The 11,462-nt window shown below is 42.6% G+C and overlaps 1 non-coding gene across 1 annotated transcript; it reads left to right on the forward strand.

The window, feature by feature from the left end:
• The first annotated feature begins 395 nt into the window (after nucleotides 1–395).
• On the forward strand, nucleotides 396–516 carry LOC147751237 (small nucleolar RNA SNORA15). Its single transcript, XR_015300202.1, has one exon. It is a non-coding gene; the product is annotated as a small nucleolar RNA SNORA15 (small nucleolar RNA).
• Nucleotides 517–11,462: the final 10,946 nt, after the last annotated feature.

Raw genomic sequence — 11,462 nt, forward strand, 5'->3', positions numbered from 1 at the left:
TCCTTCATTTTAAATCAAGGGTTGGCATTGTGTTTACCAATAGAGGTTGGTCCGTTATTTGTAAATGGGCAAAGATGTTACATTTTTCAAGTGTTGACTAGTACAACTTGAGTGAATTTAACTTTCATGCATCGGTAATGTCTCTGGGATTCTCTGGGACATTTATCTACATATGGAGGCAGAAGAACCATGTTCATTTTAAGCGCCCAATTAGGATTAACAATAAATGGGTCAAACATCGTAGCCTGTCCCCAGTGTAGCCTGGTAGATGTAATATCGTTCACAAATGAATGTTTGCACATAGTGGTTTGGTGGGGATAGGGTGAGCCTTGTACTGGACGATGTTTTTTCACACTTTACCTTTAAAACAACTTTCTAACCTATAGAGAAATGTTGCATGGGCGAATTCTGCACTTCTTTTTCAGTAGTTGATGCAGTCAGACACCATAGTATGTTTCACTTTTTTTATTTAAATAACCGATGGCCATTCACATTGGAATGTTGGTAAAGAAAGGTGACTGCAATAAGACATACCCGTCGAGTCCTTCATACTCTCCCTCCTCCCAGTGCTGTGTATCACAGTAAAGTACTACTTTGAAGAACTGAGCTTCATCACGATACAGCATTTTCATTTCCTCCCCTGTATCTTCGTTGTTTTGGTTGTGCTATTTATGGATGTTACAGTAGTTATTCATGTACAATTTCTGGATTTGGTTGGAAATTTCGTGGTAGACTGCAGATGATTTGCATGCATTGATCTGTTCACTCTTGCTCAAGTCTGAACTAGTCCACTCAGAGGGGTAGAATCTTTGTCCCCCACCAGTCCCACCAAATAATATTTTGTGCTTCCAATTTCTTTCTACATAATTAACGATGTGATGGTTTTTAAGCTAGTGAAGTTTACAATTAAATCTTGACCTGCTACCATATCAGGGCTATTGATCTGTGAGGACCAAATCTTGAATTTGTTTTTTGTTTCGGTGAGCTCTTGTGGTTGGGTCAGTGCTCTATGAATCCAGCTAATTTAATTGATAGAATTCTTTTCACCTTTATAAGAAGCTTGAATTAAACTAGCATTGGCAAAGCCAATAGGTCGCATCCCTGCATATAAGCGATGTAGTGCAGCTGGCATGGGAAAAAAATATTTTAAAAGCTATTTTATTTTAACGGGCTGGTAAATATAAAAAGAAAGGTGTGCAAAAGTGTTTAAAGAGATGGATCAGCGGCAATTTGCTGTTTTTTCCCCTGCAAGAAAAATAAACCAGCATTGGCATAGCCAATAGGTCTCGCCTTTGGGACCTTATAAGTGATTAGCCATGCAACACTTGATGTTGTTGCATCAAGGATATTGTGCTGGATAACTAAACACTTATAAGGTCCCAAATGCGAGACCTATTGGCTATGCCAATGCTTGTTTTAAATGGTACCAGCCCACCAGACTCCTGCACTCTGCTGGGGTTAAGCAAATTGTTATACCCAGATTCCGTCAAATGAACTGGGGTGGCTGAAGTTCTGTCACGGGATGGACTAAGTTGTTGAACGATCTTCCCCCTACATTAGAGCTTTGCTATCGCTGTTCTCCTTTAGGAATGAGCTCAAAATATATCTCTTTAATAATTAAGAATTTCCTTCCAATCATGTTCAAGTCAGTTTCAGCGCCAAGACACCTTAGTGTAAACAAGCGCTCGATAAATTGTGTTAACATAACATGATTCCTGCAGGTTCACAAAGAAAAAGAAAATAGTCACCTGCCATTTTTTAAATCACCTCGGGTGGGGGCATGAGTGAGCCTCCCAAGCCAATTTTGTTCTCTAAGAACCCTGTCCCCTGTAGCCAACATTTAGAAAAAGGTTTAGGGTGTACAGCCTTCCTCCCTGAGCCCTTAAAGTCCCTGGGGATCCCATCCCCAAGGCTGAAGGATAATTAAGGGGTGCAAGGGCCCTTCCTGAGCTGATAATGGATAGGGGACCCCACTCCTCAGGACCACGCTTTAAAAAGGGGAGGGGGCCTGTGCCCCCGAGCCACTTAAGGTCCTGGGGACTCCATCACTTGGGGCTCGGCTTTCACTAGAAAGGGTTTAAGGAGGCCACATGGCCCCACTTCCCTATGTCACTTAAGGCCCTGGGCACCCCACAGCCTTAAATCCTTAAGAAGCGATAACTGTGTCCCAGGAAGCCCACTATTGGGGCACAGTTGCCCTGTCGAGTGCGAGCAGGGACTTGTTTGCTCCCACCCGGCAGGGGCTGCAGAAATGCTCCCGCCTGGTGGGAGCAGGCATTTAAATTTTGGCCTTAGAATATGGGGCTTTCAGGGCCTCAGTGAGGCTTGGGGAGTGAGTCCACGTGCCCCTCTCCTCTTTTTTAAAATATTGGCCCTGGAAAATGGGGTCCCTGGGGCCTTAAGGAACTCAGAAAGGGTGGCTACATGGCCCCCCTCTGCGATTTTAAAATACTGGCCCCAAGTGATGTGGTCCTTGGGGCCTAAAGAATCAAGAACAGGGGAGCAAGGTGTCCTGTTTCTCTTTTTTTAAATATTGTCCCCGGGTCATCATTGAGGCTTAGGGAAAGGAGGCAGGTGGCCTCCTCAACTTTTAAATTACACAATTTACATCCAGCTATGTGTACCAGTCTGACGCCTAACCCACTTCTGCACACAATCCATGTGCAGCGGATGTTTGTATGCACGGCCTGGCCCACGGTCAACCCCATGCCGCACATGGTTGAAGCAATCTTCTTATGGGGCAACCCAGTATCCCTCAGAACCTGGGCAACACATTAATAATATCAACAATGGTCCTGTCGGGTATGAACCAAATTGCTTTAAATTCTGTACATATCTCCAAATATAATTATGACATAACTGTGCTACTTACTATGCCACCTCGATCAAATCATTAAGTGCAAATCCAAACGAAAAGAAGGGTCAGTAAATGTTTTAATCATTGAATTACTTTTCATTCATGATTTTTTTTTCTTTTCAACTGACACCTTGATATATGCATAGGAATTATTTACAAAATACGGCGCATCAATTCAAATCAGTGAAAAATGTGACATAAAGTGAAAAAGTGTGACTCAGTAACATAACAATTAGTGATCTATATACATGTGAATGGGAGATATTGAAGGGGGAGAAAATTGGAAAGCTGGTCTCTGATTTAATGGTACTCAAATCCAACACGCTATATTGGTTAGCTTTGGTGTGTTGGACTCGGTTGACTGATCCTTGTGATATTTTGTCAACGTTTCGACCCTATAGACGCCTTATTTACGGGTCTCTGGCGGGTCTTCTTCAGGACGGGGGCAGGGGAAATGATATTGCGCCTGTTGGTTCAATTAAGAATAAAACCATCAGGTTTGGGTTTTGCACGGAATTTACATTAAAAGGATAAAACTGATTTTTGGGTTAAAAATCACAAATTACCAGATATCTTCATAAGTCGAACACCTCGGAGTTCTACTGGCTAGGGTCTGCTCTTCTATATTGATGAATCTGTGTGACACGATGAAGTTGTAAAGGATATGCTAATTAAGCTTTATCTAAAAGTTTTGATTAGACCCAAGGGGTGCTATTAACTCACCGAATGCGAGCAGATTTTTGCCCTTGGTAATTATCTTGATTCAATCTTGTCAATGGCGGCGTTACCTCGTTTTATGTAGATCGTTTGTCAATTACTTCCAACGATCTGTAAGTTAAAATTCAAGTGGGTCAATACTGATACATTTTATTGAGCTTATAGCGAGTATGGAGATGATCAAATTGTTCATTGTAAGTGCTCACCCGCTAAACTCACCATTAAGTAAGGGTCTCGGTATCACCTCCGTTAGTATAAGGTACAATTCAATGTCATGGTCTCTCTGCACTCAGGGTATCTGTTAATGATTTCGGCAATCTAGAAGTTAAAAGGAGGGTCGATAAATGCTAATGCTTTGTTATATTACTGGATTCACTACTAATTTAATCGGTACATGCAAGCAATGGCCGCCGCACTCACCATGACTTGAAAATCTCATTGTCCCATCCGGGAGTCTAAAAACGGTCACCGTCCGTGGGGCTCTAGCAATCCTTGAAGCGCACCGGGTGCGAGACTGCGAATATAACTACTTCCGCGTTTGACCTCGAGGACGTCGCCTTGTTGCTAGGCAACCAGGTGTCTGGGATCCCTAGTACGCAATGACGTCATAGCGTTCGTGGTTATGACGTCCACTGTTGCTAAGCGATCTGTTGACTAACCATTCAATCCTTACGTGTTTGACATGCTTGTTAAAGGCAAACGAAGGGGTATTTTTTAAAAAAGGAAAGGAATTTCTCTAACAGAGAAAATACGTGGCTGCCTCTTTTCTCTGTTAGAGAAATTCCTTTCCTTTTTTAAAAAATACCCCTTCATTTGCCTTTAACATCAAACTTAGCAACAGTGGGCGCCATAACCACGAACGCTATGACGTCATTGCATACTAGGGATCCCAGACGCCTGGTTGCCTAGCAACAAGGCGACGTCCTCGAGGTCAAACGCGGAAATAGTTATATTCGCGATCTCGCACCCGGTGGTCTTCAAGGATTGCTAGAGCCCCATGGACGGTGACCGTTTTTAGACTCCCGGATGGGACAATGAGATTTTCAAGTCATGGTGAGTGCGGCGGCCATTGCTTGCATGTACCGATTAAATTAGTTGTGAATCCAGTAATATAACAGAGCATTAGCATTCATCGACCCTCCTTTTAACTTCTAAATTGCCGAAATCATTAATAGATTCCCTGAGTGCAGAGAGACCATGACATTGAATTGTACCTTATACTAACGGAGGTGATACCGAGACCCTTACTTAATGGTGAGTTTAGCGGTGAGCACTTACGATGAACAATTTGATCATCTCCATACTCGCTATATGCTCAATAAAATGTATCAGTATTGACCCACTTGAATTCTAACTTACAGATCGTTGGAAGTAATTGACAAACGATCTACATAAAACGAGGTAACGCCGCCATTGACAAGATTGAATCAAGATAATTACCAAGGGTAAAAATCTGCTCGCATTCGGTGAGTTAATAGCACCCCTAGGGTCTAATCAAAACTTTTAGATAAAGCTTAATAGCATATCCTTGACAACTTCATCGTGTCACACAGATTCATCAATATAGAAGAGGAGACCCTAGCCAGTAGAACTCCGAGGTGTCAGACTTATGAAGATATCTGGTAATTTGTGATTTTTAACCAAAAAACCAGTTTTATCCTTTTAATATAAATTCCGTGCAAAATCCAAACCTGATGGTTTTATTCTTAATTGAACCAACAGGCGCAATATCATTTCCCCTGCCCCCGTCCTGAAGAAGACCCGCCAGAGACCCGTAAATAGGGCGTCTATAGGGTCGAAACGTCGACAAAATATTACAAGGACCGGTCAACCGAGTCCAACACACCACAGCTAACCAATATAGCGTGTTGGATTTGAGTACCATTAAATCAGAGACCGGCTTTCCAATTTTCTCCCCCTTCAATATCCCCCATTCACATGTATATAGATCACTAATTGTTATGTCACTGAGTCACACTATTTCACTTTATGTCACATTTTTCACTGATTTGAATTGATGCGCCGTATTTTGTAAATAATTCCTATGCATATATCAAGGTGTCAGTTGAAAAGAAAAAACAAATCATGAATGAAAAGTAATTCAATGATTAAAACATTTACTGACCCTTCTTTTTGTTTGGATTTGCACTTAATGATTTGATTGAGGTGGCATAATAAGTAGCACAGTTATGTCATAATTATATTTGGAGATATGTACAGAATTTAAAGCAATTTGGTTCATACCCGACAGGACCATTGTTGATATTAATATTAGCACATGGTTGAAGGCCCTAAGAAGGGTTGGCATTGCGAATGGTAGTAGAATATTACTTTACTTTAAGAACATACCCTATAAATTCACTGAAAAAAACAAAGGTTAAAGTGACGTTATAGTTAGGAATTGTAGTTATATTTTACTTTATATTTAAAAAAACTTGGAAATTCAGTGAAAGAAACAAATGTAAATTGACATTAAAGTTACGAATTGCACTCTCCACCACTTTACTCTACGCCACTCTGCTCTACTCCACTCTAAACCACTCTATTCCACGACACTTCACTCCACGGCACTCCAATATGCTAAACAACACTCCACTGTACGACACTCTATTTCACAGCACTCTACTCTACTCCACAATGTTATGTTATGTTATGTTATGTTATTTATTCTTTTATATAGCGCTCGGCTACTCAAAAAGAGTGTCCCGGCGCTTTATTGGAGAAAGGAAAAACTGCGACAGAATAACATAACACCAGATAAAAGAATAAACGGAGTGCCAGACAAAAACTCACAGTAAACAGGCTACTGAGTATACAGCCAAGTTTTAAGGCCTTTTCTAAAAGCCAGCAGGCTAGTGGCTCCCCGCAGAGCAAGCGGCAAAGAGTTCCACAACTGTGGTGCCAGTAATCCAAAAGAGCGGCCTCCGAGGCGCGCTTTCTTTACACGTGGAACAACTGCCAAGTACAGGGATTCCGACCTCAGAGACCTGGTCGGTTGATAAAAGACCAGTCTCTTTTGGAGGTACTTAGCTCCCCCCTTGTGAAGAGCTTTATAGGCCAGAGTCAGAGCCTTAAAGGCGATCCGCTTGCGGATGGGAAGCTAGTGCAAAGTTTTCAACAGGCCCGAGGCACTGGAACGCCTATTAAGACCATAAATTGCCCTTGCAGCGGCGTTCTGCACCACTTGAAGCCGCTGCAGCAAGTACTCTGGGAGGCCCAGGTAAAGAATGTTGGAATAATCCAACCTGGACCCAATCAGAGCCTGGACTGTCAGTGTCCTGTGTTCCTCGGAAAGCAGGGGAAGAAACCTCCGCAGCATCCTAAGGATGCCGAAGCAAGTGCCCGACACCCCCAGGATCTGGGATTTCAAGGTTAGCCTATTATCCATCTTGACCCCCAGATTCTTGGCAACCTGGGAGGAACAAGACGAAGGGAACATATTTATTGGCCACCAGGCCTGCCAGTCTGGCTCTGTGTCACACCCAAAGAAAAGTACCTCGGACTTATCGGAATTGCACTTGAGGCTGTTCAGATGGAACCATTGAAAAACAGCCCCCCAAGGCAATCCCGAATACTCTCCCCATCAAAGTCACCTCCTCTCTTACAAGAGAAGAGGAGCTGGGTGTCATCCGCATAGGATACGATCTGGGCGCCATGCGACTCCACCAACGCCGCCAACGGGGTCATTATGATGTTAAAGAGGGTCGGGCTCAGGATAGAGCCCTGTGGGACCCCGACTCCCAGAGGCGGCATCACGGCGGAATCAGGCGGAGCCCAGATCGTTTGCCGGCGGCCGGCTAAAAAGGAGGAAAACCAGTCGAACACCGTCCCCCGTAGACCTATCTCAGAGAGTCTGGCGAGAAGACCATCATGGGGAACGGTGTCGAACGCCGCCGACAAATCTAACATCACCAGCATGACTTTGCCCCCAGAGTCCACATGCCACATGCCACTCGACTCAATAGCACTCCATTCTTCGACACTCTACTCTATGACACTCCACTCTACTACAGTCCATAATATTGTTCTCCACTCTACACCACTCCACAACCCTTCACTCCACTCTACACCACTCCACGCCACTCTACACCACTCCACATCACATTCCACCACTCCACTCTACTACATTCTACAGCACTCTACACAACTCCATATATGCCACTCATGTCAGTTTTATCCACTCTATGCCACACCAGTACACAACACACTATATGACACCACTGCACGCTACTCTATACCACCCTAGTCTATGATACTCTATGCCATTCCTCCCTAGTCTCCTCCGCTCTATACCATTCCACTCCAAACCACTCCACTTTACACCACTCCACTCTACACTACTCCTATCAACTCTACACCACTACATTGTACTCTCTACTCCACGAAACTCCAATCTATGACACTTCATGCCACTCTAATACACAACACTCCACTCTAGGACACTGTACCACACTCCACTCTAAGACACTCCATGACCCTCCACTCCTTACTACACCACTCCACAACCCTCCACTTCATTCTACACCACTCCAAAACACTCTACACCACTCCACTCTATGACACTCTACTTCACTCTATGCCACTCCACTCTACAACACTCCACTTAACCTCACACCATTCTCCTCTATTCTACAAATTTGTAGTTGTGCTTAACAGCAGCCATGCTGGTGTATGTCATGGCTAACCACATTAGCAAAGCCAACAGCTCTTGCATAGGCAAGACCTACTGACTTTACCAATGCGTGTTACATGTTGAAACTGAAATCAAGTCATGAATGCTTTCCCTGACACAGGGCTTCTCCATGCTGCAAATGTAAAGGCTTGTCTGGATCAAAACATGTAAGTATTTACTTAAATAAACAAGAAAAAATAAACAGAATTGAAGTCAGAAGGCTCACACAGGCTAATAATCTGGATACCAAAGTGAGGATGGACAGGCCACCCATACCATAAGTAAACCATTCAGGACTAGCTGAGGATGACATCAAACAGTGTTTTAGAAGCTAAACAAGTAAACAAAGACTCAGCTGTCTTTCACAACTATTGTGTCTGTCTAATGTGTTGGCCACACACTCACCTCACAACCATACAAGCCTTGACTAAACTGTAAAGCACTCAGAGAATAGCTTTTTTTTTTTTTACAAATTCCAGGCATATGTGCATTTGCTAGAGAGAAACTGGGTAACTCTTTAAAAGTGATTCTAATTTCTTACACCAGAAGCTGAAAACATCATAAAAAACAGGCATCAGCAGGTGATCACAAGCTAGTGTTCACAAGCTGTTCTGTAAGCGGTGAGAGTTCTTCCAAGGTAGTTCCTTAACGAAAGTGGCTGCTATGTGCCACTGGTAGCTCTGAATTGTTAGTTTTAGGAAAGTTATGATACATGTATCAATATTGTTCTTTACGAAAAGTCGCAAAGTTACTAACCAGTGATTAGGAAAAGCCTTTTTGTTCCTTCCTTGACTCTGACCTACACATGTTGTTAACAATAAAGAACAGGTCCCTTGTGTGGTTTGTTGGAATTTGTATTGGTTTCAGTAAAGTAGGTAGCTTTAGAAAATTTGATAACAGTTGCCATTGATATACCTGAAAGAACAGACAAAAAGAAACATGAGAGTCTGATACATGGAAGAACTTGCTAAATCCTATAGATGAATGGTAGAAAAAAGAGAAAGGAAGACAGATGAAGCAAAGAGTGGTGATACAATATCAGAGACATGAACAGCAACTGATAGAACAGACAAATAGCTTCAGGAAGTAACATCGAGATCATGGGCGTCCGCAGAAATTTTATCAGGGGGGGGCAAAATGTTAACGTCATCACCATCCTCCGACATGATGTGTGCCAGGTGGGGCACACAAAACACTGGGGCTCAGAACTAGGATAGACTCAATTAAATGCCAGGAATCCAGGACATGTGACTGACCCTGCCACGGGCCAACAAACGCCACTTGTAGGGAAAACACTAAACTTTCTGACAGGTGCTTTATCTCTGTCTGCTAGGTGTGCAGACTTATGGGTTCTCGATCCAACACCAATTAAGGCTGTCTTCAGCACGATTCGATTTTTATCAGAATACTTTAAAACAGCCTATGATTAAAGCACCAGATTAAATATACTGTATGCACAGTGTATGTTAGGGATTATTTGTAGCACACATATTTACCAATATTGGCTTCTTGGTGCTAGAATTCATGATATCTTTTATGCAAAGTTAAAGCACAACGTCAAAGTTAGTAATAAATAATGCCGTAATCACCACTCTAGTGATTTGATAGTGGGTGGTCCCTTTACTAGAATTCCCAGGGCATTGCTAAATTTTACACACATTCAATTAATTTATACAAAATAAAATGTATAGGTCCAAATGTTAGCTATATTTTTTAAAAGAAACTTAGAGTCCCTCTACGTGTAGTCAATGTCAAACTGACATTGTGTGCACGTTTAGGGATACAATAATGGCCGGCTCCCTTATGCGGAAGCACAGCACCGTAAATGTGTGGCACATGCAGTGCCCGCAGCTGCGCCACATCACAGGTCCAGGGATGCTGAGTCTTACACAGTGGTCGAAGTGGGGGGGAAAAAAGTAGGGGAACAGTGGGCGGAGAATCAGAGGGCGGGAATAACCCAAGGATTGGATCTGTGGGTGGAGCCAGAGGTGTGGCTAGAATGCGCAGACATCCCAATTTTTTGTATTTGTTTGGCATTTCACTGCCCAGTTTAATAAACCAATGGATACACATGATTATTTAAGGTTATAATGAGTTATTGACATTAAAATATATTCACAAAGTGGGATATGCTTCTAATCACAGAATGTACCAAATACGATAAAATGTCGAAACACAAGCCATTTGCCTCCGAGCCATGGTGTTTCTGTCATCAGCACTTCACCCTTTTTCAACAACAGCAGTTCAAACATGAATGGCAAAATATCCTAGTTTGCAAATGTTTTCTCTAAAATTATGGCTCTGCCATATTTGCCTCATAATGCAAGATCTGCTGCATGATCTGACCATTTAAACTAATACACTGTTTGTAGCTCAAACATATCAAAAGTTAATATAAAATGTGACTTGTGTTGCTGCGGAGTGGATGGCTGATTGTAAAGGTTGACTGGTCACTTTTCTCACTGCTGCATTTGTATGTTACACTGGTACTAATAAGGCAAAATCTTTTCAGAGACTGTTAGCATGTGCACACATGTCAAAATAATAAAATATCAGAAAATATACTGCATTATGCTGCAGCCTTTTTTAATGCATAATTTAGTCAACACTATGGCATAATGTTGTCATCCTTTGCTGCATAATTAATTCCAGTGGCCCCACAGCAGGCAGCACATGTTAAATGTGCTTGTGAATGAAGCAGGGAGACTGTGAAGTTTGTGAACTTAGTTTGGTGTGCGTGCAAATCCTGCATTGCCAATCCCTGGTGAATTGCAGCTACTGCTGCTGAAACAAGGCCAACGGAGGTGCCTATGGGTGAGGCAGACTGGCCTCAAGGGCAGGGCCAGCCATAGCACTGGTGGTGTCCTGTGCATTAATGTTTGTTAGTGCCCCCCAATGACCACCTCTGACATGGATTCCCTCACTACCACCCTTTAACTGTGCCCCCCAAGTCTCCATAACCACTCTCTCAGATGTATTTAATTTGATTTACAGCGCCACTCATACCATTGTAGGGTGTCAGAGCACTTTACATCACACACATTACACCGAGACAATCAATATGTGTGTAAATCACTGTATAGAAAATGTTACATAAAACTAAGGACTACAAAGTGTAGGATTCACATGACAACCATACTAGTAGCCCGTATAGTTTTATAGTGATTGGTCTGGAGAATCCCAATACCCGGAATTTAAAACGTAATACCATGGTTT

Source organism: Lissotriton vulgaris, chromosome 1_1, assembly GCF_964263255.1.
Source record: "Lissotriton vulgaris chromosome 1_1, aLisVul1.2, whole genome shotgun sequence".
Taxonomy (NCBI): Eukaryota; Metazoa; Chordata; class Amphibia; order Caudata; family Salamandridae; genus Lissotriton; species Lissotriton vulgaris.